Consider the following 25,198-nt stretch of genomic DNA (forward strand, 5'->3'; position numbering starts at 1 on the left):
TGCTCAAATGAATTAACCCTATGTATACTGTCTGCCAAAAAGAAACCAAAACCACATTTTCATTTATTTTGTTCCATCTTAGTTGCAAGTGTTCAGCACAGAACACTGAAAGAATTATGGCCACACAATACTCATGACAGCTGGCGGAAAGCACCGTGTTTGGATACAAATGACAAGTGTGGTAAGGTCCACAACACACCTTCAGAGGGTGCCAGTGTCAATCACCTCCAAGCCTCTCCAACAGCTTCTGTCAGGACAGTGAGAAAGTACCATATTTAATCTACTTAAAGCTAGACTGGACAAAGCAGTGGAGAATATACTGTACAGGGGAAAAGATCTGTGCTGGCAAGGGCAGCGATGAGATGATCTAATGCAAAAGAAATTTTCTGTCTCTGATTTTTATGATTCTCTGATAGACATGCACAAATAACATGTCTGAGGAAAAACTGTGAACATTTCTTTGGATTTGTGATGAAATTAATTGCATAGAACAGGTACACAGAAACGTAAAGGCAAAACAATTAAAAGAAATTATTTTACTGCTCCTATTTGAGAATTGGGGGGTGGCACTTCTGGAAAAATTCTTCTTCTTGAATTATAATGCTTTTACATATGGCATTCTTTTCTTGGTGGAATAAATAGGAAAGAACCACATGGAATAAGAGATCCCAATATTTGGGGTCATACTTTCCAATCGGGCAGCAAAAACACAATCCATCATCATGACCCATTTGCCTTTAATAAACACCTGAAACTGCAGACAAGTCATCCCAGCAGTGTTGGAGTGAAGGGGCCAATCCAGAGGGGCAGCTCAGGGGATGCTACTTGGGGATGTGAGTCACCATGTTGAAGGCAGTGCAATGATTCATATCTTTCTTAGCTGGTCATAGGTCTAAGTATTTTGTTGAACCAGTGGCTGTGTAGAGAGGTATGGGATCTGTCAAAGTAAATGTCAAAGTTTATGAGATGATTTTGAGAATTTGACCTTTCAGTCTACTTTGCTCCACAGTGTAAGCCAGCCTTTGACTCGGGTGGGCCTTATACTTGACTTGCACATGGCCTGACAGCAGCTGAAATTTTTGCTAAACATTTCTTGAAGTCTACTGTGTTTCTGGAAGCAGTGGTGATGTACAAAACCTGGCAATAAGCTTTTGGGGTAGCTAGGTCAGTGAAATGCCACTTACTGAGTAATAATATTTTGCACCACATATTGCTGCCTCACATAATTATTATTAGTGACAAGAAACCACATCATTACATGTGGTCATCTGCAAACCTCAACTAAGATCTCTAGGAGGAGGCAGCTGCTGCTTAAAGAAGTATCAATGAGCGCTTGCTGAGTAATTTCCCTGCTTTAATATAGATCATGTCTGCTTTCTGCGGTCAAGAATTCTCTTACTTCCTTGCAGTATGCAAAAAGGGGTTAGGTTAGTGGGCCATGTTTCTTGAAAGGATGTGATTAGCATACAACTAGTGGATGTTCAGAGATGCTCATAGGTGATTGAAATACCCACCATCTCTTCCTCAGTGTGACCATGAATGTAAGTACAATAAACCAGCCCCCACAACTAAAATGTGATAGAGTGGAAATACATTATTAAACTAAGTCAAAAATGTAAAAGCCTGTTAAGGAACCCTTCACAATTACTTTGTGAAGTAAAAGAGTATTGGAATTGCCAGAAATGTTGGTGAAATTTTAAAAAAATCAAAACAATAACTGACACAAATACAAAAAAAGGGAACCCAAATTTTGTGCCCTTCCTGATTTGTCATTTTTCTTATGTACAAAATTTATCTTAAAGATGATTCAACATATACAGAAAAAATATTTTTAAAATCCACTAGTTAGAACCGTTAATTACTTGATGTTATATAATGTTATTTTAATGTCATGATAACTTTGTCAAGTTTTAGAGAATATGCTTCAAGGACCAACCTGTTCAGAAATTTCAATCAGAAATTTCCTTAGCTATCTCCACTTGATATATATTGTCTTTATGATACTTCCCCTGAAACCCTGACTAGCTAAAGCAAACTCACTCTGACAGAAGGATTTTTGAAGCTGTTATTTTAATCTTAAGGTTTACATACCTGTCAGAGGGATGGTACGTTCATAGCCTTTATTATTGTTCACAGGTTCTTTTTTCCAAAGTCTACACATAGGTCTCAAGGGTTCTTGCTCCTCAAGGCAAACTACCTCTGAGTGTTTAGGTTCACCTCCAGCTCCGTATTTTTTTACTTTTCATATGCCTCTACCTTTGTGGTTTTTCATCCTCTCTTTTCCTTATTTTCAACTCCTGACCAGGACCCTTGAAGGAAAGAAGAAAGACACTTAGATACCGTGGTGATGGGTGACCTTATAAAAACACAGATAAAGAGGCAGGAGGATTGTTATGTTTCCTTCACTCTGTTTGACTGTGCTACAGTTGGATGAAAACATTTGTTCTACAAATGAAAGAAAACCTTTCAAACATTACTTTGGCCTCAGTCTTGCTCCCGGTCATGCAGCTGAGGATGTGTCCTCATGGACCCTTCACCTAGTCAAGAACTAAGGACAAACTAGTTAATGGAGAGACATCAATACAGCTGATTGATTGATTCTTCCATACAATAGGTGATGTGGTGCAAAGATTAGGAGATTTGGTCTAGGTAAATTATTAGGGGGTTTCAAAACTACAACTCCATTCTTTACTCTCTCTAGACCTTGAACGTAGCCATTTCTTATTGTTATTACAATTCAAAGTATTTTTAGTGCTTAAGTTGGAATTGTTTTGTGACAGCAAAAGGAAGAGTTTTCAGAAAACAATAGAAAAACAGCAAGAATTTCTTTAAAAGAAGAAAAACAGCATTTAAGCTTTATGTTATGTTTAAACTACATTTATCATTTTAAACCATGTTAAGCAAAGATGTTTAAATTGAACACCAATTGTAATGATACAAATATATTCTGATTTGAGACTCTAATGTAGCACAAAGACCTCAAAAATTATATAACAACCTATAGGTCCTTTCTCTCAGTTCTCTCAAGACGCCTTTAAAAATCTTACATATATAAATAACTTTTGTTCAAATGAAGATGATTTTTAGCAGGTAGACCTCCTCTTTCTGATTTTAAAGACCTCTTTCAAATCAGCAAATCTGTAAAAATCATTATTTTTCTGAGGGCAAAACCAGACTACTGCAGCTCTTGGGCTTTGGGAAGCAATTCACTGACCCTGCCCACTCAGAGCCCTGGAGAGGAAGGCAATGGAGAAGCCAAAAAAGGCATCAGAGAGGCAAAAGCCTTGAGAAGCAAAAAGGAGGAAGAGGGAAAAAGGCTGAAAAAGACAAAGAAGCAGAAACAGAAGTAATAGGCCAAGCCTATCTTCTTAGAGAATGCAGAAGGAATGCAGCAGAACTATTCTGCAGTGTCTGGAGGTAAGAGATGAGCCAAGTAACAGCCTTGTGAAACACAACTAGAAATTCAGCCACAGATGGCATTGATTTTCTTTTCTCTGCCCCCTATCCCCCCAGCACAGATGAAGATATATGTGTTTAGATCAACACATGCCCTTATTGAGTCTTGAGCAGAGAGGAGTCTGACTCAAGCATTCTTTGTGCAGTCCACAGGATTCCTGTGAGAAATCTGGGCAGATTACTAGGATAAACTGAGACCCAGCCTCTGCCCATAATCTATAAGACAGTTCAACCCCATTGTACTAGGGGGTTTAAAAATTTTTTTTAAAAATGAGCCAACAGACTTGCAACAAATCTTTCTAACTGTTAGGTTAACACTGTGTGTGATGTTTGTATGACAGATCATGACGGGAGGTGACAGACTTTCAGACCTTGGCTGAGAAGTAAGATCAGCTGGAGGTAGATGATTTCTGTCAATAGGTGAGCTTCAGGCAGCCAAAAGAGTGATGACCTGAAGCTGTGGAGGAATTTTTGTTCTGTTATATATCTGTGTGTACATGTTCAGGTATTTTTTTTAATCCACAAAGTAGTAGAAATAGGTAGCAGTTTTTACAAGTGTGAATTAAAAATGCCTCTGATTTGCTGGAAGAGATGGAGAAATTGATTCTGTGGAGTTTGGACAGTGGAAAACACTATGGCTCAAGATATAATGCTCTCCCTGACCTAGTCCTGTCCTCATCTTTCATCTTACACACACTACATCGACCCCTGCCTCTGCTCCACACACAGTGCCAGTCTCCACAGCCCATTTGTCAAACCTTCCAGCAAGCTCCACCTGTGTCACGCCAGCCCCTGGGAACAGGATGATTTCCCTGTAAAAATCCACAAGGTCAGTGGCTATATTATCTTGCTTTACATCCCTCCCTAAAATCAACCCATTATGTGACCCCTGGGCAGTGCAGGACACTGGCAAAGCAGCTGGTGGGCTAAGATGGCTGCTGAGGACACCAGCTGAGCTCTGCTGTCATCCCTCAGGTCTTCACACTTCCTCAAGGCTCAGTTTTGGGCATCTGCACTGCTTTGTGGACAGCCGAGGCTGGGTACATGGCAGCTCTGCAGAAGTTTCTCAAATACATTTCTCTTTGCTGCAACAGGGCCATTCCTTGTTGCTGCCTGTTCCGAGCTTCCCCTCCCCCCTCCCAAAGACATGTGTTCCGAGCTCCTTTGTTCCAAGCGCGGGCAAAGCCAAATGTAACTCAGACTCTTCAGCAGTGTCTGATTGGCCGCCCCCAGTCCTCCCCTTTCCCCTTCTCCTAATAAAGATGGTCGAGGGGAGGCAAAACCTCTCACTCCACTCAGCGACTTTCCTGTGAACATCTGTGGTTGTCTGTCTCGTTTGAAAGCTTCTAACTGCAGGGAATTGAGCGAGCAGGGAGTTATATTTCTCCCTCTTTGCTTCTGCTGATGGTATTTGCTCTGCAGCTGATTCAGGTACCGATTCTAGAGCTACTAAAGTGCTAGGTCGCCCTTGCTACCTCTCAAGGCTGCTCGAGGCTTTCTAAGGCATTGAAATACAAGCGCTAGCCGGTATAAAGCTGAAAAGATACCTTCCACAATTCCTGATTTACACACTGGTGCCGTAGAAAAAAGGAGAATCAGAGCTGTTACATCACTCCATTGACATCCTTGCTATTACAAGGACTTTTCTCTGGAGCTGGTTGCTCCTATTCTTTTAGGCTGTCACAACCCTGCTTGTCTCACAGCACCTTCTCAGTCCAACAAATGCCATTCCAATTCAATGAGCAGACTGCAGAAAGAAAGAGGCCTATGGATAAGGTTCATTATATACAAAAATTAGTTTGCCCCCACAAATCTAGCAGATAGTGAATGACTCATCTAGAAGGCTTGGGCTCAACTGATGACACATGAAGACTAAATTATATTAAGGTTAATGAACTTCAGGATGATGATTTATACTTGAGACAATGTAGCACTTTGTAGCAGCTGAGGCAACATTCACTCCTTTTCATTCCTTTCCTGAGGACAACCTGCATTGAAAAAAAAGAAGTCTGACAAAAAGAGCTGTTGACAAGCATACAAAATGGAGCATAAATACTACCTACTATCCATAGCTACACCCAGGAGACCCTTGCAGAGTGTTTGAATATACCCTGCTCTTTATTCACTGTAATAAGTGAAACATGCTCTCTTAAACCAAAAGTGCAACTGAAATTGTGGGAAGACAGCCATTGTGTACCTGCTGCTGAAGCCAGAATGCCAAGGTGTTAAACATGCACCTTTGAACAGTTCAGAACTACTGTCAAATCTTAAAAACAAAGTGAGGGTTTAAAATCCTCTCTATAGATGAAACATGTTCCAAGAGCTAATTAATTGCTCCTGCTACTTATTGAAGGAAAGAGCCAAGAGCCATGTGGCTGTGCTATTCGTGTCTCTGACACTAACATCTGATCTTGTTGTTGTTGTTGATGAGAAAATGCTTAGGAAAGGGCATCAGAGCACTTTTCAGCATGGCTGACAATATGGCTCCCTATTTGTTTGCTCTTTTACCTGCTACCTGCTGAAACTCAGCACACTTTCTGCGCGGAGCCACGCAAGCCCTGCCCACCTCTACAACAAACACCCTTCTCTAAAGATTATTTTTTGACTGTGTCTTCTCACCCCCTTTTGCGTATGTATGGGAAGTGCAATGAAACAAAGATTTTTTTTTAGGGGAGTATTTCTGCATTTACTGGGTTGAAGACTGCTCAGAAAAAAACCCAAACCACACAGACTTTGCATGCATAAGAAATAAGCATACCAAAAACTCATGCCGATACGCATTCCTGTCACATGCACCACAGACGCTGCCCTCAAACACCCGTTCTAATCTGCTGCCACTGTCTTCCAACATTTCAACGACCTCCTTTTTTCTGGTTAGTGTTCAGGAACTGCAGCACTAATTCTTGTAGCACCAATGACTGTACTAGAGCTGGTCCACAGTAGGAAGTGAATCCCATCAATTTTTTCTTTTAAGCATCAAAATCCTAGCTTCCATCTTTCAAAATATCAGCGTGGATTTCCACAAGATGAATAGATACCTTCAGGCACTGTTGATCCAGCAGAGTCTCTCTGACCTTTGGACTCACTTCCCTCACAACAGGGACAACCAAAGGCAAACACTAAGGGCAGCAGCCAATGATTCAGGATGTCCTCTAGCAGAGATCTTGCACTCTGTAAACAAATGACATTATTAACATGCCCAGTAGAGGCTTGGTTTTGGCTCGTTCTCTTTCTTATTTGAATTAATTTCCAAATAAGACCATTTATGACCTTTATCTGAAGCAGCATTATGCAAGCCAATACTTTTGTGGGCCAGTGTCTGTATTGCAGGGTAGAAGACACCAGGAGCTAAAAGAAATTAATAGCTTTCTGCTCCAAAACATAGTAAAACCAGGAAATGCCTTTAGACAAATACATCACAATTTCAAGTCAGCTGCTATAAGGGAACGGTGGAGTTTTCATGACAGAAGACGAGGTCCTCCATTAAGCCATAAAAACTCTAGATCTGGCCTACCCAGAGCAGGTTTCTGCCACTGCTTTTCCTGGTGACACTGAGATGCAATAATGCAACAGTTGTAACACAGGCCAGAAAGATTCTGAAGAGTTTACTCCAAACAGTAGTGAGTGTCACAAAAGTGACTGTCAGCTTCAGCAAGACTTAAATCTGTTTTGTATTGTTTGCATTGCTGTGCTTTCTGTTTCCTCTGTACAACAATCAACCATGACATAGAGAGACTGAGACTAACATTCTGCACAGGACATCCAACACCCTGGTTATCCCAAACTTTTAAAAAAACATTTAATTTAATGGAAATACAATACTAGATAAGGGCAACAGTCATTCAAGCGTAGCCTCTTATGGCCAGAACTAATCTTCAAAGTTTAACTCTGCTACCTGTATTTATTGGCTACCTGTCCCTCTCAAGCCCCAGCTACCCACATACTGAAGGCTGGATGCAGTGCATTGCTAATGACCTTGACATTGCTCTTCCTGCTGTAGCATGGACTACTGCTATAAATTTGGTTATCTCTCTCTAAAATTTGATTTGTTCTCCGTTGAATAGAAGCACAGAATTTCCCAGCTGAGTTACACATTACGGGAAAAAGTGTTCCCTTTTGGGTTTTTCAGCCTGCCATATTTCAGTTTGCTTGACTCTCCACTTCTTGTTTTGTGCTGCCTTCACATCCCTCCTTACTTGCTCCATTCTGAGGAAAAAAACATTTCATCCTTTTCCATCAGCCATGAATTATTCTCCCTACTCTACCCAGAAACTACTGTAAGTCCCCAATATCCTTGCAGAGCCATAGTGCTCTCAGTTACCAATAGCAATGCAATCTATGGGTCTGTGTTACTCTGATTTATGTATTTCTGTATAACTTATTTCTTTGCTACTGAACAGACTCAGTCATACTCAGCATTACCACAGTTCCTTTTCTCATTCCAGTATTTAGATGCTCAACTAGATTGAAAAGGTGTGATTTTCATAGGAAAAATATCTTCACTTTCTACAAGGCCTCAGTGATAGGTATTACTCAGACACCCAATAGACCAGCTATCTTTAAACAAAAATACTGCAATATTTCAAAACCATTCATGGATATCTGAGCTTTCAAATGCTGTTGACTATATCCATAGGTGTTTTATTGGAACAGACACAGGATCTGGCAGGATCAAGCCCAGAATGGACAGAGAAGAAATAGAAGCCCAGAGAAGGAAACATGGAATAATTATAAAACTTCAAATGAAAAATGTTGGGTTTTTTTTTCCAAAGGACTATTTTATTCTTAAATATGAGAAAATTACATGATAATCACCTGACATCTAGTAACAAATGACAAAACTTAATTTTTCCCTACTCGATGCTGGCATTATTTGATTCTTTGCTGATAGAGTGTTTTGCTCCACAGGAGAAAAAAGAAATGCCTAAAACAAAATACTTAAATTACAGCCTGTGTGTAACACTTCCTGCCCACATGTCACTGGAAAAAACAGTCTATCAGGACACAAGCAATGACAGACACTTAAACACAATGAATAGTAGGCAGAATAAAAAAAACTTTTGATGTAGGTCATATAGGACTATGGGAGGTGTATTTCAAAGTCAAGCAGATCTGTCCCCATGACCAAGAACAGGGAGAGCAAAGCTTTGAAAGTCTCTGTTTGTGGTGTTCGGTCCATGCCATGCTCTGGGTTTTTCTCAGAGCAGCTGCAGAAGTTGCTGGTTTGGTGTTCTGGTGCTCAGAGTTTCCCAAAAGCAAGCCAGAGGAGTTCACATGTGAAGCCTGAATCAGTGTATCAGCTTTTGTAATGCTATTTGAACTAAAAGAAGATGCAGGGGTGAGGTATGTGCTTGTAGGAGGGAAGGGGGAGTTGGGGGGAGGAGAGAGAAAGGAAAAAAATAACCATTTTACCTAGAAGCCCTGTCTGTATCTTCTCACTTACTGACTTAAATACACAGATTACTATAGCTGAGGGATATTAAATGTGGATCCTGCACAGTACATTTTTAGGAGATATAAAAATCCAATGTACTGTAAAATTTATAGCTTCCTCTCCTTCCCCAAAAAAAGAAAAAAATCTATTGGTAGAATATATAAATTTTGCTGAGGCTCTAAAATGTGTCATAAAATCTTCCTGCCACAGATACAGTTGGCGTTACAATAGGTATTTCTATAACGAAGATTTGTAATAATTTGGGTTTTGTACATTGGGTGGCAATACTGTTGTGCTTTAGGCAATATGCCTATAATGTCCAACACAACAGAATGCCTGTTGGGTCTCATTTCATGTATATAAATTATATATAATCTGAACAAACACGGATGGTGGGACCCATATATAAACAGTCTTAATATTTCAACACCTACATTTTTTTATGAACCTGGGTGGTTAGAAAGGTGGTTGCAAATGATTATTTCTCTACCAAGTTCACATGGAGTAGTTTGCTCAGTTTAATAATAGTCTATCTTGTTCAGGCTGAACAAACTGGTCCCTGTGGGGGAAAAAAAAGCAGGGGGGGCAGTAATAAATCAATAGCCCAGATGTAATCTTAGGTGTCTAGAATGCAGAGAGGGATTTTGGAGCATAATGGCACTGGTTGTCTATTGTCATTCAGACACGAGTTGCATCAGAAAAGGGCTTGTGGGAGCCTGATAAGAGTTGCTCAAAAGTGGGCCATAAATCAAATGTAGGCAGTATTCTGCTGATTTCACACACACACTCACAGGGAGAAAAAAAAAAATATATAGAAAAGAGAAGGTGATAGATCTGCAATTTACTGCTTATCACATCTGCTAGAAGTTTCATAATATAAAAGCCTGACCTTCAATGAATAAACACCCTAGTTGACTACCTGTTTCTGTCTGAAAATATGGCACTTCAGTCTCCAAAAGCTTTGAAATGGAACTACAAAGACGATGTGACATCTTCAGGTTTAGCAAGCTTCTCTTGGTTGCTAGCAGTTGCGTACCTGTCACTTCAGTTACTAGCAGCCACTTTAACTTCAGATGCGCAGCACTCATTGAGAACTGGATACTTATTCAAAGACACTAATAGCCTGTGGGGAAAAAGTAGTTCAGAGAACAAGGATTATGGAAAGAGCAATGTGCATGGCTCTTTTACTTACATTTACTTTCTGCTTCTGCCTAAAGACAAAATAAAAAGTAGCAGTAACATTGATTAGAGAGATGTCTCTATGCTGCAACACAGGTACCTCTGCTGGGATCCCAGCCACAACAACAGCCACAGGTGACTGGTGCTATTCATTTCTTCAGTCCTTTGTAAGGGTTTTTTGGACAATTTTATCCTTGATTCGGACCTATATTCAAAGCTCTGGGAAATTCATTAAATGTTGCATATTCATTATTTGAAGACCAAACGCTTTAGACTTTTTTCCCAATTTTTGCATGGGTAGCCAGATCAGGATAATTTGTATCTGACATTTAATCTATTTTCATTTACACCTTACTGAGAACTAGCTGTAGATAATACCTATTGCTCAAGTTAAGTTCCTGTATTTTGAACAAATTGGGAGGGACTGAATTGCTGCATTACAGGAAAGATCCCAATACGAGTTGCAAGCTATCCCTTAGCAAACCCACAAGCCTCACAAATGTTAAGACACAGAGGGCAAATCCACTCTCTGCCTCAGTATCATACAATGGGAAAAAGAGTATGAGATTAAATCCAAGCTCCAGAATTAACAGAAGTTTTTCCCAAGGTGCCCACACCTCAACTTGCCTGCACTGGTCCATCAGATTCCCAGACCATTGGAGTAAAGGCTGTCTTGGAATGAGACAAGGGTCAATCATTGCTTGAGAAAAAGACCTGAACACTAAAAAGACAGTGAAAAGTAGGTTGAAATGTTTATGGTCTGGATCTTTGTTATGGCAACTTTACTGTTCTCTGAAGAAATCTGGTCTTGTAAATTCAAGGTCCATCAAGTCGGTGCACGGGTAAACAGAGAAAGGGGGAAAAAGTGGGACATCTGGTAGACCACTCACGTGGGGACCCTTTGCACGTTAAACTACCCACACCATATAACAGTACAGGGTGTGCACAAGATGGTCCCAGCACAGCAGTTCCCCCCTCAGCAGAAGGGACTTTACTGCCCCCAGATACCCCACAGGAACAAGCTTTACTTCTCCTTACTCAGCTGCAGTGACTTTGGTATATTATCATGCCCAACAGCAGCTGTTAGTGAGAAAACAAGAAGGGTACCAACCTGTTTAGAAACCATTCCTCACAACCTGGAACTGGAAAAAATGAAAACATCTTGAATTTGGATCCTAGTACAAGTTCTCTGCATGGTCTACTTGCCTCTGCTGAGCAGCCTTCACTGTCGGAGGGGTCAAGGGTTATCAATCATGTCAGAGCACTTTAACGAGGCAAGCAAGCTACAAACACCTCGCAGAATTTATGTCGCTGGGGAAGACCCATTAATTTAGATTTCCAGCTTCCTGCTCAGGCAAAATTAAAAAACAAAATATTGAATATAGAGTCACTTGATTTAATGCACACAAATAGGCAATTGAGTATATATCTGCTGACCTTCCCTAAAAGGGAGGGCATAAATATTCCAGCTTGGCTTTGCAAACCAAACAAACTCTTATAATAAGAAAAAAGCAATTTTATTATTTTGTATATGTATTTGTTCACCTTGGTTTGCTGGGAGGGAGATTGATTCCTTTGTTAAAAATCATGTTTGGAAGAGGAAAGGACTTTAATTTGTACAAAGTGCATTCCAGGGATTAACATTCTCCCTGCTTGAAGGAGAAAAACTATGCCATTAGATTTCATTGATACTAAAGAAAAAGGTTTTTATTCTGTTCAGTTTTGGTTTTTGGAGGGGGGAAAAGAGGGTGTTAATCAAGGTTTCTGGAAGGGGTAGTTAGATTTTGCAGTGCTTTACCATGCATGTGTGCACTGCTTTTTGTCTTTGTGTTCTCTGTATCCGTGGATGCACACGAACAGGGCTACAGCTTTACTGATAGCCCAGAGGCAGTAATAGCAAAGCTTTGCTGGTATCACTCTAACACTCCTAATTGCACATTAAAATTAGCAAAGAAAATCATTCTTTTCCATGCACAGGCTGTAAATTCCTGCCCTCCCCAAATACAAAGTATCTACTTCCAAACCTCTTAAGTTCAATACTATACTAAACACAGATCTTCTCCATCTTCTGATGTCCCCATTCTTTCTGCCTCTCTTTCTGCCGAGGTGTAGCATCTCAGCTGAGTGATCTCAGGACAACTCCACAGGCCTATTACTTTGTCCTTCTGAACCAGCTTCAGTGAGGTTTGGTCCAGCTTTTTTCTTCTATACACCCTGCCTTCAAAAATTTACTCAGAAAAACACAGGGCCTTCTATACAGGACTACTCAAAACTTCATCCATTTTCAAGCCCTACTAGTCAGATGGATGGACTGAAAAATTCCTTTCCCAAAACTACCAGGATATGCTAATTTTGGCAATTCCCTGGTAAGTTCAGCTGGAGTCCGTTTTTCGCTAGAACAAGATCTTGACTGCATTTTACTATTCAGCAGCTTGCACTGAATTAAAAGAAAATAAAAATCTACCAACCATATGGAGGAAACACAGATTAATCGGTGTAGGAAGCTCACGTTATACGTACGTGCTTATTAGGAAAAAGGCTGAATTAGAAACACTGCTTAGCAGAAAACAGCTGACTCATATTGCTGCAGATTGAATTGAGTCAAAAATACTTCGAGGCTAATGGAAATATGTCATTCTCCCAGTCCTAAGCCAAGAAATATTTATGTATTACCACAAACCTGTGTCCTGCATAAAACCTCAGTTGAAAGTTAGTTTCTCTGAATCTCACTGAGGCTTTGTGTTGGTGTGGGAATCCTGCATCATAGGAATTCAGCAGACATCTCTACATGGAGCTATCTGGGTTTGTGTCCTTACATTGTACAGTACACTTTGAGGCAAAATAAGGAGAAAGAGTGATCAAGAGGTGTAATGATTGTGAAACACAGAGCAGCTCACAAAAGGGAGCTTAAAGAGAGCTCTTCCCAGGAGGAAGGAAAGGATAATTAGAGTTTAGTGAGAGTCACTCTCTTCCCTTTCAACACAACTCATAAGGGATATGTGTTGATTACCAAATGAAAGAGGATAATGCATTACTTAGAGACTGTACTGTGCAAATATTCATTTGAAAATGTTTACACTACAAATTTAGCTCATTTCCTGCATATCTATGCACAGATGGTAATTTTCTCAGATTCAAGTCTGGTTGAGAAGAGGGGGGAATGCTCACAGGAGTGCTAGCAAATTCAAAGGGATCTCTACCTAGCAGTAGCACAAGCATTTTGTTTTCTTCATTTTTCTCCAGCTTTCATTCTGTAAAATATTAATCTCCTTTGCACACTTAAAGTTTTATAATGGCTATGCAAAACTACAGGCAATCACAAAATATTTTCTAGCAAAGGATTTTAAAGCAAATTTGACACGTTAAGAAGTTATGAAAAAATGAACACTTTTGTCTTAATACTAAAAATTAAAATCTGCTTCTAATTACACATTCTTCCAATTAGTTACAAATTCCAAACAAAGCCATCCAGTAGTCTCAGTTACACCTAGGTTTTCCCCTATCTCATCTTAAGCCGTATAGTCAGTACTGAGATGTGCATGGGAAATACAAACTGTTGGATACTTTTCCTGGCAAAGTCAGACACATGCTGTAAACACATTATTCTTACCCAATTACTAATTTAGGACTAATTTGTTTAGGTTTTAATTCTTCTGTAATTTGTTCTTCCTGTAGAACAAATTAGATCTGATCATGTAGTTAACAGCTATAGCCTAATACACATCCAAAAATGACAGAGAGGTCTCACTTCCTCCACCAATGCCAAGTGCCAATCCCCCTTCTCCATCCAAATTACTAGAGTAAGAGAAATAAAAATCATTCCATAATTTAGTGTAAATAATAGAGATATTTTGTATCAGGAGAACTGCTTCCTGAAAGAACAGGTGCAGGGCATACCTTTAAGCTCCTCCACATGACAATAAGACTTTTGCAGAGGATATTGAAGGTTATGGCTGCACAGAAGGAACGTGACTCCAGAGGATAAGAATTTAGAGTGAACATCAGCGGAGTTATCAACAACCTTGACAGCAAAGCTCAGTTCTGGTATATTTTAACTTTGATCATTCCAATTCCTTCCATGCACATTATTAAAAAGTCAAGTATATTGCAGAGAGCAGTGTAAGAACAAGTATCAGTGTGGTAAACAAGGAATAGTCAAAGTCAGGAAAGGGCCTTGTCCCAAAATAATGAACCAGAGTTTCCACTCTGCACTCCTTAAGTATCCTGTGCTCATTTTAGGTCCTCCAGTGCAAGCACTGGAAGTACTGGAAGTAAAAGATATTGCTGAGTTAGGACAAACAGCCTCATCAGTGGGAGCACATCAGTGTGCTTCGGAGTTCTACACCATAATACTTGGAAAGTCCTCTTGAAGACTTCAAGGAATCAAATCTGTGCAGAAAGACTTTTCTTGAGTAGCAGACCTCATTTCCACCATGTAAAACATTTCACAGCTTGTCTCATTACAGGGTTTGTAAAAACACTGTCTGAGAGCAGTGGTGCATAAATGAATTATTTAAGTTTTGCAGCAAATCACACTGAACTTGTGTGCAGCTTCTTAATGCACTCTAAGTGAGCCCTAGGAGGCAAATCATAGCAGGCAAGGGGTGTAATGTAAACCAAGTTTTATTAGCCACAAAAAGCTACACTACAACATTTATTAAGTATCAGAGACAGCGCATTTAAATACATTTGATTTGGTATTAATAGCCAACATTGTGTCTATCTTTCCTAGTGTCAAAGGTTGTTGATTAAAAAACACAAACAAAAACCCAACAAAACCACCAAACAGCATCAAAACTAAAAATAGCTGTTTATTTTCTTGTCAGTTCTGTTAATATAACAGGTCCCCTCTATTTTGCAAATAGCGATTTTCAACAAATTACCATGTGCCAGAAACAGTCTGCAACTCTCTAGCCTTAATACTTTGCCGAAAAGTAAAAATACATTAGTATGTTAGCATCCACTTGTTAGCAGCACAAGCTCCGTGGTCCCCGCTGCCCTGGACAGCCTGGGAAACACACACCGCCCACAGCTCCCTGCCTTGCCCTCAATAAACAGCTCCCAAACACCCCCCTAATATTTTCTTATTTTAGGCAGCTGCCTCTTGTACTGGTTACACAGAGCAGACCTTCAAAACCAAAACTATTTCTGACAGAGTTCCATTTTCAATATGGTATGAAATTTAAAAGGCAGCTTAGCAAAGCCTTTTTCCATACCTCTGCCCTTTCCTTACCTCATTAATTGAATCTCAAGAAAAACCTAAGCACCGCTTCACATGCTGTATGCTCATGACACAAATCATCCTTTATCTTTGGCCAAGGAGATAAGTCCAAGTCCAGACAGACAATAACAATAAAAAGAAATTAAATATACCAAAGTACTCAATGGGCAGACACTCACTGGTAAATATTTAATGCTCTGATAGCACAATTTGGGTATTTGTAAAATGCATCTGGTTTTCCTTTTGTATCTCTCTTGCACTCTCCAGCTTTGATCTGCCATAAAATAAAAAAGTAACTTCTCCTTGTGTCCTGAATACTGATGGAAGAGGAAGTGCTTAAAACTATTGCCCCAAAGCCACATGGTCTTGTAGCAATGAAGTCCAAGTCCCCCTCCTTCTCAGCACAGGAGGGAACATAAATAATGTGTCAGGGCAGCGTGTGGGATCTGATGGTGGTACAAAATACAATAAAGCAAAGATTTTGTGTGAAAATTTATAGAACTTTTCTACTACTACTCACTCTCAAGATCACTGAATCCTAGTTCCCTTTCTCAGAATTCTTTTGTTTCCTTTTATTTCCTTCTACCATGCTGAGAAAACAGCCAAATAGAAGTCTGGTGCCTGAGGAGTGAAGGAAAAACTAGCAGAAAAATTAGCCCAGAGTCATGTGATGATTCTCACTAGATCTCCTTGATGGTGGGACACAGAGCCTCCTCTAGAGCTGTGTTTGTGGAAATAAAAGGCTTTTTTCTCTCATCAGTTTAGTTGAGAGTCTCTGACTGAGTGAGCTCTGAGCTCCAGAGACGACTAATATTTGCCATCACTTCTCTTTCGGCCCTCACCAGGGTTTAACAGCAGAAACCACCAGGAGCCTGATATTCTATAATTTATCCTTTTTTTCATTTTCCTTCCTCCTCTTACTAGAAGAATCCATTACATTACTATCCTTTTTTAGTTTTTGTTTGTTTGGGGATTCGGGGGTTTTTTTAAAGGCCTTTCTATGAGCAGCTGCATAAACAGGATAACCAGATTGATAACTTTAAACTGAAGAAAGGAACAATCTTTTTCCAGATGGAAACTTCCTAACATTTTTCTCCTCAGATATTTACATTTTCCAAAGCAAAAGTGAAAGGTCTTTCTGCTTTTTCATTGACTTGCCTTTTTTTCACCTTGTTTTTTTTTTTTAAACAAACAAAACAAAACAAAAAGCCTAGTTGTGAAATAAGGCAACTCTTCCTGAAAAAGTATTAATTATTTCTGCATGATTTTGAATTTATTGTACCTGGAACAGAGGCTGCTAGACAAAGATTTAATGCAATTATGGAGTACACAGCAAAAATAACAGTAGGTCTTCACTGCAGCAGGACACAACAGATGTTTCAGAGGAATGAGCAAGTTTCCATTACAGTCCAGATGTGTAATATATACAGAAGACAGCAATGGGAACACAAAGGAAAAATGATGCCACTTATAGCCATCCATGAAGAGGTTATTTTCCTATAGAAGGAGCAATCAAACAGTTGTCCAACTACTTAAAACAAGAGATGTTCATCTTTCAGACATCCACATTTGATGAGATGCCTCTGAAACTGGCCTGGGAATCCAACAACTTTACAGGCCACATTGGCTGGAACAGAATTTGCTTTTCATTACAAAAAATCTATTGCTTTATATACTTCATCATCACCAGAAAAATTAAACTGAAACAACCAGACCACTGCTGATGCATGGCACTACATATAATTATTGAAAATGTCATTTTCTCATCTGGGTTTTCTTTTCATCTGCAGTTGTATTCTTACTCCATATATTAAGAACTACTCCTATCATATACAATGGGTACAATATTTAGTGCTCAAATACTGAATATTTCAAACTTCTGAAGGTAAGTTCATTACCAAAGGAAAGTACAAACAAGGAGATGATAAACCAGTCATCATAAAATATGGTAATAATCCCTTCAATGGCATATCTTGCTGTTGTAATTAACTAGTAATACATTCCTCCCATGTTTCATTGGGAGTTTTACTGCCTTAATACGTAACTGGAGCTCTTTAGCAGAATCAGCATAACTCAATCATCATTTCCCTTTTCCATCTACTATGGCCAAGATTCATTTCTACAGAGAAGTATTTTTAGTTCCTACCATATGAATCCATCATGCTTTGATCAAGAGAATATCCAAACTATACCACAACATTCAAGACTCAACTGCTGTGTCATTGATTGTGCATGTTTCCTGATAGACAGCCTTGATAGTGCACTGAGTCAAGTTTGGTAGTTAAGTCTGTCTTCAAAGTCTTCTAAGCAAATATTAGACTGCACCAAAGCTGTCTTTTTGTATGCAATTCTACAAGCCTCTCCCTTTCTCCACTCTTCTTGATTGTAGAAAAACTGGTATTGACTGACAGTTTTTTTAAAGTGAGCATGAGTAATCACTTCAGATTGAGTTTTCCACTTTCTCAATGTTCCTAAAAATATTCTATTTTTCTGGTTATTTATCAAGGGAACATGTTTGGTTTATGAATTTAAGTTTCTGTAACACAGGCTGTTTCAGGAAGGCACATCATCAAAAACTCCACAGATCAAGGAGACCTTGAATATTCATGAATATTTGGATTTTTTTCCCTAAAAGAAAACACATGCTACTTAACAATTTAGACAAATTTCATTTCTTTAAGTGCAAATCAATCCCCACTGAAATTCTTCCCAGGGAGAAAGGAAAGTCAGGTCTGCAATGCTAAACTCTTCCAAGTCATGTTGCCAGTGATTTCAGTAGTCTTGATTTTCCAGTGCTCAGTTGAAAGACATCTCATAAGACCAACAAGCAATCACTCCAGAAAGCTCTCAAAAGTTTAAATCTAAACTCCTAAAACTCAAAGAAGTAAAATTAACTAGTCACAAGTGAAAATTACATGGGACCATCCTGCAAACTTGCTTAACTTTACAACAAATTGTCCTGGCTAAGTGTTGGTAAGATCTGGACTTTGACTCAAAACTGTCTTTATTTTATAAATAACAATGCTTCAAAATACATAACTATTGGCGTGCTGACATTGCATGGGACTTGCTAGTGAGGAACTTCGTCTCTTTGAGTTATCCAAATGAAATCGGTTTGATCCTTTCCGGCATGCTCTTACATGCACACCAAAGTCAGAATTTTAGCTCTCTGCTGTGTCTGCAACCACAAGAAATAGCCACAGCACTTGTCAAGCAGATCAACTGACATTTCCCATTTTAAAACACTGCTTTCGGACAAATGCAGTCACTTGGAAGGAAATTCTTCAAATTTGTGGGGTTTTTTTACATTGAGATTTGGGGGGCTGGTGGTTTGATTTTGAGGTTTGTTGATTTTATTTCTATTCAGAGAAATACTGAGATGAAAGCTGAGAAGTATCAGGTGAACTGGCTGGATCACCACACCAAGTAAAAATTCATGCGAACGGGGACTGCAGACATTTCAAAATAAATGTGCAGCTCTTCACATTACTTTGCTTTTCTCATGCTTAAAAGTATCCTTCCAACCACTTAACTGTTTCATGCTTTGAAATAAAAGCTTGAAATTTGTCAGCAGCTGCTCTGGCATTGGATAAATGCTTTTTGATACTTCATAAAAAGTTACCTAAAGTGGGTCACTTTATAAGCCGTTAGGGAAAAATAATAAAATCAGTTCACACCTAATCAGAAAATATTTCTTTGACTTTAACAGCTAAATTCTCTCCTGCCTGCATCTCCAGTGCGTCGGCTTCTGTCTGAAGCTGCAGAGACAAAGCAGGCCTTTCCTTAAAATTTCTTCTTCAGGTGCCAGGCAGGGAAGTGAGAAAAGGAAAACGTCTCCTGCAGTCTCGGGGGTCTCCTCCTCACTGTTCCCATCGCATCAGCTACATACACCTCAACTTCTTTGCCAGTGAACAACTGTCCCATAAATAACAGCCACTCACTCTACATAATCCTGATTTATTCCCAGACAGTCTATGTTGTACCCTGAATCCAGCCAGTATGGAAGAAATATTATGACTCTAAGAGAGGATCACAGAGCAGACATGCTAGAAAGGCTAAATTAACTTCTCCATATTGACAAAGGTACTACATCTGATATCATTTTTGGCATGTAGTTATTGAAATACTTTAAGAAAGTGTAAAATGGCTATGCAAATGTGTAATTGCACATCTTTAAGAATGTTCATTAAACTTTGTTAGACAGCACAATCCTTTTATATGAAAAAAAAAAATCCTTACCCTGTATTCAACTTTTCATTTCAGAAATTCTCACTCCTTAAATTCTGCTCTTATTTCAGCATCTAAAATTTCCACTTACTTTGGGGAGAGCAGACTTATGTCAATGATGCATATTTTGAAAATTCCACTGGCAATACAATGAAGAGCTGCAGTGCTAGATGTATTACAAATGGAATATTTTACTAGTCCTGGCAGTGCCAATACAATCTATTTCTACTTATATTGCCATGTCATAAATACATTGTGGGATAATGAAAACTGCCTGGTAAAGGAAAATGCCATTAAACAGCCCATTTTTGTCACTCAGTTTGCCCAAAGTAAACAAGGGGATGCTCAGCTCAGCTTAGTGCTTCATAAATCACTGTGTTAATTTAAAAGAAAATTAATCTATAAAAATCTGGTGCTAAAAATATTTCTGAATGTCCAAGTCCTCAAATTTTTTAAAGTAATTTTATCTTCATTAAAATAAATTGTTTACATTAAAATACTCTAAAGTATTTTATTTAATATTAGATACTAGAATGTTAAAATTTTATTATATTTCATTCAGAAAAGGTCATTATTATCATAGGGATACACTCTAAGAAGTCCAGAGATAGACTAATAAGGCCATACATCTCCAGTTTATATCTACCAGTGTCTGAGAAATTGTAGAGACAGAAACTTAATAGATGCAACACAACTTATTCAGCAATAGTAGTCTAGATTAACACAGAACAGAAAGTGTTAATATTTAAACTCCTGCAGGCTTGTTCATATTCCTAAAAACTTCAGACAGAAGTTTCTAGTTCTTCTGCAAAGCAGGAAAAAAGAAATATATATATTCTATTAAGCTAACTAATTAACTAACTAAATCTTGTCAATGAGTTCACCACATTTCAGGAAGATCTCATCTAATGATTCCAAGTTCTTTTGCAGAAACAGTATTTGGAGCTATTAGTAAGTATTTCCGGCAAGGATTTAATGAAAACGAAAGGGAGCATACTTCCCCCATTATACAACCCTTACTGGTCTCAGTCTCTGTCCTTTCTTTAGGTGGTGACTTTTTTCTCCCTTTTCTTTACAAAAGTAGTATTTCAAAGAATAATTGGAATAAGTAAATGGTTGTTTTACCTCCTACTTATAGAAGTTAGGTTTTTTTGAGTCTGGTTGGTTTGATTGCACTTCTGTGAATTGTTGGTGGGAACAAATAGAGGGAGAGAAGATCTGAAGTGAAAATGTTTAAGAACTAATACAGAAAATTATTGTCAGATAGACTTTAAAAAAATATTATCAGCAATTTTCATCAAGTTTTCTGTGTAGTTTTTTATATATCTATTATTATTCTCACTCAGAGAAATGGAAAGGGGGATTTTCTTTTACACCTATTTTTCCTAGCAATACATTATTAGGCAATAACAATTAAATCTCCTGTAGTTGCTCAAGGTATTTTGATGCCTCTGTACCCTACATGCTAATTGTGACTACAACACAGGAGCAGAAACCAAAAATTATGAATCACTTTTTTTTGGTGTGGCTTCACCTGGAATGAAGACAAAGCTGTCTTTGGACCAAGAAGCAAGTGTGACCTCATGATTTCCTGGTATTGGGGACTGCTAGCCAGCCTCCGCTGTCAGCCACACCTATGTCAACTCATGCAATTCAAATTAAGCGAATTGAGTTATTCCAGATTTAAATTACTCCAACTAAAAGGAGAAGATTGACCTCCAGTGACTTTTACAGGCTTCATTGGAACACAGATTTGTCATGTTTACAAGAATATGATGTTTACATAGCCAAAGAATAGGAATAATGGGGAACAAAAGTTATATTTGGGTAGTCATATCACAGTCATATTTATGCTTCAAATATGTGGAAAGTTGTCTTTTTTTTTTTTTTTTTAAATCTTTAATCTTATACTACATACGGAGGGAAAAGAATGCAAGCCCCATTATACTCAATATTCAAGTTCTGGGCCAGCAGCAAAGGGCAAAAAGTCCAAATATGCCTTGATATAAACTACAAGATTCTCCAAGATGTGAAACCCACAAGACAGAAGATGTGAAATCCACAATTTTCACTAGTTAGACTGCAAAAGATCAAGGCTGATAAAAGTGATGTCATTTTCTCATTAAAGAAGCCTCAAGTTTCTTCAAGAATGAATTTCAGATTTTCACATCAACTGGAAAGCAGACTTTAAAAGTCTGAGGGACAGATTGAACGATTTAGTATCACAGACTACAAGTCAGTAACCTCTGTGACTCTTTAAAAGAAATGGAACAAGAAAAATTTTTCCTAGGAGTGATATCCCAAAATTACACATCTGGTAGACAAACCCAGACAAGAAGTGACATGGAAAAGTGACAAAGCAAAACTGAAAACACTCTCACACACAATGTTTTAGAAGAAACCTTCTCAAGAATTTTCCCTGTAGATTAAATTCAGCACTTGGAGAACTTTCAGCCTGTGTCTTAACCAATAGAATTTTCAACTTCCTTTTGCCTTGTCTGCCATTTAGAAACACAGGATCTTTAGTAACAAGAAGAAACAAAGAGAGAGGTTATACTTACATTTAGCTTGCTAAGAATGCTGGCTTGTTGAGAAGACCCACAGATTATACTACGTAAATCCTTTGGACAGACTTAGGCAAGTTCATTCTCTGTATTGAGCACTAGAGCCATATCAAATACAATTAGCTTCACTGTAACTCAGCAGAACACATAACAACTAGGTATCACTGAAGCCAAGGTGTTGGCTGGAATCAAAGAATAGTGGGGGATTTATATGGCTATGGAGACCATCTACAGTTACATTGGACAGGATTAAAAAACCCACACACATTTTAAAGAACATAAATCTCCAGATTTTAAGGCATGAGCCAACTTTTCTCTGAAAAGAGAAGAAACTTTCCTTCTAACTAAGTTATTCCACAATGGTGGTGGGGAGAAGCACCATTTCTAACCACAGAAAAGGGCCTCATCCAACGAATTGTGATCACCTGATGTTTAACACTGATGCCTCAAGTACGCTACTTGCACACCAGGGTAACTTCTCTCTTACCTCAACCAGACCTACACAACTTCAAGGGTTCAAATAGCTCTTTTGGGACAGTAGTAAAAATAAATGATCACAGCAGTAATGTGGATCAATGTTAATACTGCAAACATATAGAAGTTACCCTCTTAGTGTGAAGCTGAACGTAGACAAATTCAAAACAAAACAAGACATTCATTGTAAATGAGCAGGAAAAATAAAAACCTCTGAGAGGTGTAGCAGGTCCTCAGTAACTCCACTCCCATTTCTACTAGCTGCTGTTCTTAAGACTGAAACCTCAGTTCAATGCAAGTTGTTGGGAGTGTCAAATTATTGACTGAGACTCTTGTGATACAATCTCCAAGCTACCAGTTCTCCAAACCCTTGAAGAGGTTGAAATTCTCAATTGCTATCCCTGCTTCTTGCTCCCTCTCACACAATTCCAGAAGGATGTAAGTGTGATCAGTGGCAGTGCCTCTGATCAAAAGGGAGCGGAGAAAGAGGACAAGAAAAGGGAGCTACATACCCAGCTGACTTTTTGTTACGCTGTGCAACGGGTAGATGCAAATTCAAAGAGAACTGTGGGGATGCTGAAAGGAAAGAGAGAGACTCCATGGGGTCTCTTGGGTAAATCCATGCCTGAGTTTCACCACAGCAATTGTAGGGAGAATGTGGCCTATTTCTTTCCACAGTCAATTTGTGAGCAGGTGTGCTAAAGCGAGAGATTTCTGCTGCACGACACCAGTGACACAAACATAAAGAAAAAAAAGCAGAGATGAAAAATCAATAATAGCTGGACATTCATTTAAACAAATGCATCATCCCATAAACAGTGCAGCAGCTTTCAAATGTAAACAAAAAAAGGTGAACTTTGTTCACATTATGTCTCCAGCTGTTTTGTGTTTCAAGACTGTGCACCACAGCTGGGCTGATGAGCTCTGAATCCTGGGAAAAGGAGAAATATTTAACCTAACTTAAACAGAAAGAAGCAAGCCTCAATGGTGAGAGATAACAGGTGGGAGCTGTGCTCTGCTGCTGTGCCTGGAGGGTAAAATCTGGCATGCAGAGGTAGCTTCAGAACAAAAGTCATCACAGCTGCTGTTTGCTGTTCTCCTGAAGTCCTTCCCTATTTATTCAGCATCACTGACAGCACCCTAGCAACATTAGTTTAAGTCACCGTCAATTGTTATAAAATTAGCTTATGGTCCTGAAGCCAGGACAAGATGTGGGTGACATTATCTGCACATCTGTGCTTCTCCAGGTCTGTGTAGAGAATACATGGTCAAAATGTGAATGCAAACCTCTCTCCCTGCTAAAATACTGGATAATGGCAATGAAACATGTTTTTTTCCAGTCCTCAAATGTAAAAACCACTCCCAGAATGAAAAAAACAAAAAGCTCAGGAGCAGTCCTCATCCATATTTGCAGGACAATGGTGTTAATAATGAATCATTCATTTATCTTAGCAAAGGAGAAAGTCTGATGTAGATCCCCCTGACTCTTTGTTTTCTTGCTGATTTTTCTCTAACAGGCTTTAATGTCAGGCTTTCAAGACTGCAGTGGTCCTCTGGGTCTTGAGCCTCTTTCTTAAGCACTAAAGGCAACTCCAACATCAGCGGATTTACAATGTATGTTAAAACTGGGTGTTTGGGCCCTCCCTCATGCAGATACAGCAGACCCACCTCCTGTATCATCAGAACACTACACATAACATGCCAAACCTTAAGCCACAAAGATTCCAAGATGTTTGCTGTTATGGATTTGCAGCTACCAAATGGAATGTGACAAATACTTGAAAAGGAAAAATAGGTTTAAACCAGCATAGCTTCAAACTAACATTGACAGGTACCCTTCCTTTTCTAATTTCCATCATCACTAAAAAAACTCAAATCATTTTTTGACAGTCTCTTGACCGAGAAAGAAAATGCAGTAGTCCAAATCCAGCCTCCTTCCAAGCCACTGCCATAAATCCAAGAGGTTTTTTCTTAAAAAAACCCTCAGAACTGGGCAGCAACGCATGGGCTCTTTTTAGTATACAATATTCAGCAGGCTTCAGCTCTCCACCAGTATGGATGCAGATGCCAGTTATTTAGCAACAAAGAGGGATGAGCAGGTACAAAAATTAGTAAGACAACAGCTTGAGTGGCATATTAGAAATGTCTTGTTTGCCACTTCCATTGCGCACCAGATTCAAAGACTCACATCAGTGCTCCTACAAACCACATCAATAGGAGAGGGCTTTCCAAAGCAGATCTGCAGGGGTACTTCTGTACCCTTGGCACTATTAGAGACTGCATAAGAGACTGAAGCTACAGCCTTGACCAGAATTTAGCACAAAATTCCTCTCGTGATGACCCTTACAGGGGACAACTACACGGGCACTGTTCAGCAGAAAGGACCAGATTTTTAAGAATATGAGCACTAAGAGAGCAAGGCATAAAACCACCTTCAAAAACTTATCTCAGTACCTTTGGATCAACCCAGAGCAGTGCTTGAAGAGGGAGGTAAAAGTACAGCCCAACTCACTCCGAAATGTTCTCAACATAAATAGCGTGGAATCTGACTGCCTCTTTTTCTCTGCATGCAGGAGAGCAGCCAGGATCTCGCACACAGTCATTACTCCTCCAGTCATATGGGAAAAAAACAGTGCCTGCTGA

The 25,198-nt window shown here is 39.0% G+C and overlaps 3 long non-coding RNA genes across 4 annotated transcripts in view; all 3 read right to left on the reverse strand.

Annotated features, from left to right (window-relative positions):
* LOC108447221 overlaps positions 1-2,303 on the reverse strand; it is a 158,772-nt gene extending 156,469 nt beyond the window's left edge. For both annotated transcript variants that reach the window (XR_001862657.1, XR_001862656.1), the window contains exon 1: positions 2,092-2,303. This is a non-coding gene — a long non-coding RNA (uncharacterized LOC108447221). The remainder of the gene's footprint in view (positions 1-2,091) is intronic.
* A 2,707-nt stretch (positions 2,304-5,010) lies between these two features.
* Positions 5,011-11,626, reverse strand: LOC108447209. Its single transcript, XR_001862636.1, has 4 exons — positions 11,181-11,626; positions 9,927-10,790; positions 6,495-6,627; positions 5,011-5,444 (listed from the first exon to the last, which is right to left on the reverse strand). It is a non-coding gene; the product is annotated as an uncharacterized LOC108447209 (long non-coding RNA).
* Positions 11,627-21,991: 10,365 nt separating this feature from the next.
* LOC108447211 overlaps positions 21,992-25,198 on the reverse strand; it is a 23,802-nt gene continuing 20,595 nt past the window's right edge. The window contains exons 4-5 of the long non-coding RNA XR_001862638.1: positions 23,686-23,695; positions 21,992-22,003 (exon numbers count right to left, since the gene is read on the reverse strand). This is a non-coding gene — a long non-coding RNA (uncharacterized LOC108447211). The remainder of the gene's footprint in view (positions 22,004-23,685; positions 23,696-25,198) is intronic.

This window comes from Corvus brachyrhynchos, unplaced genomic scaffold (assembly GCF_000691975.1).
Source record: "Corvus brachyrhynchos isolate BGI_N302 unplaced genomic scaffold, ASM69197v1 scaffold416, whole genome shotgun sequence".
NCBI lineage: Eukaryota > Metazoa > Chordata > Aves > Passeriformes > Corvidae > Corvus > Corvus brachyrhynchos.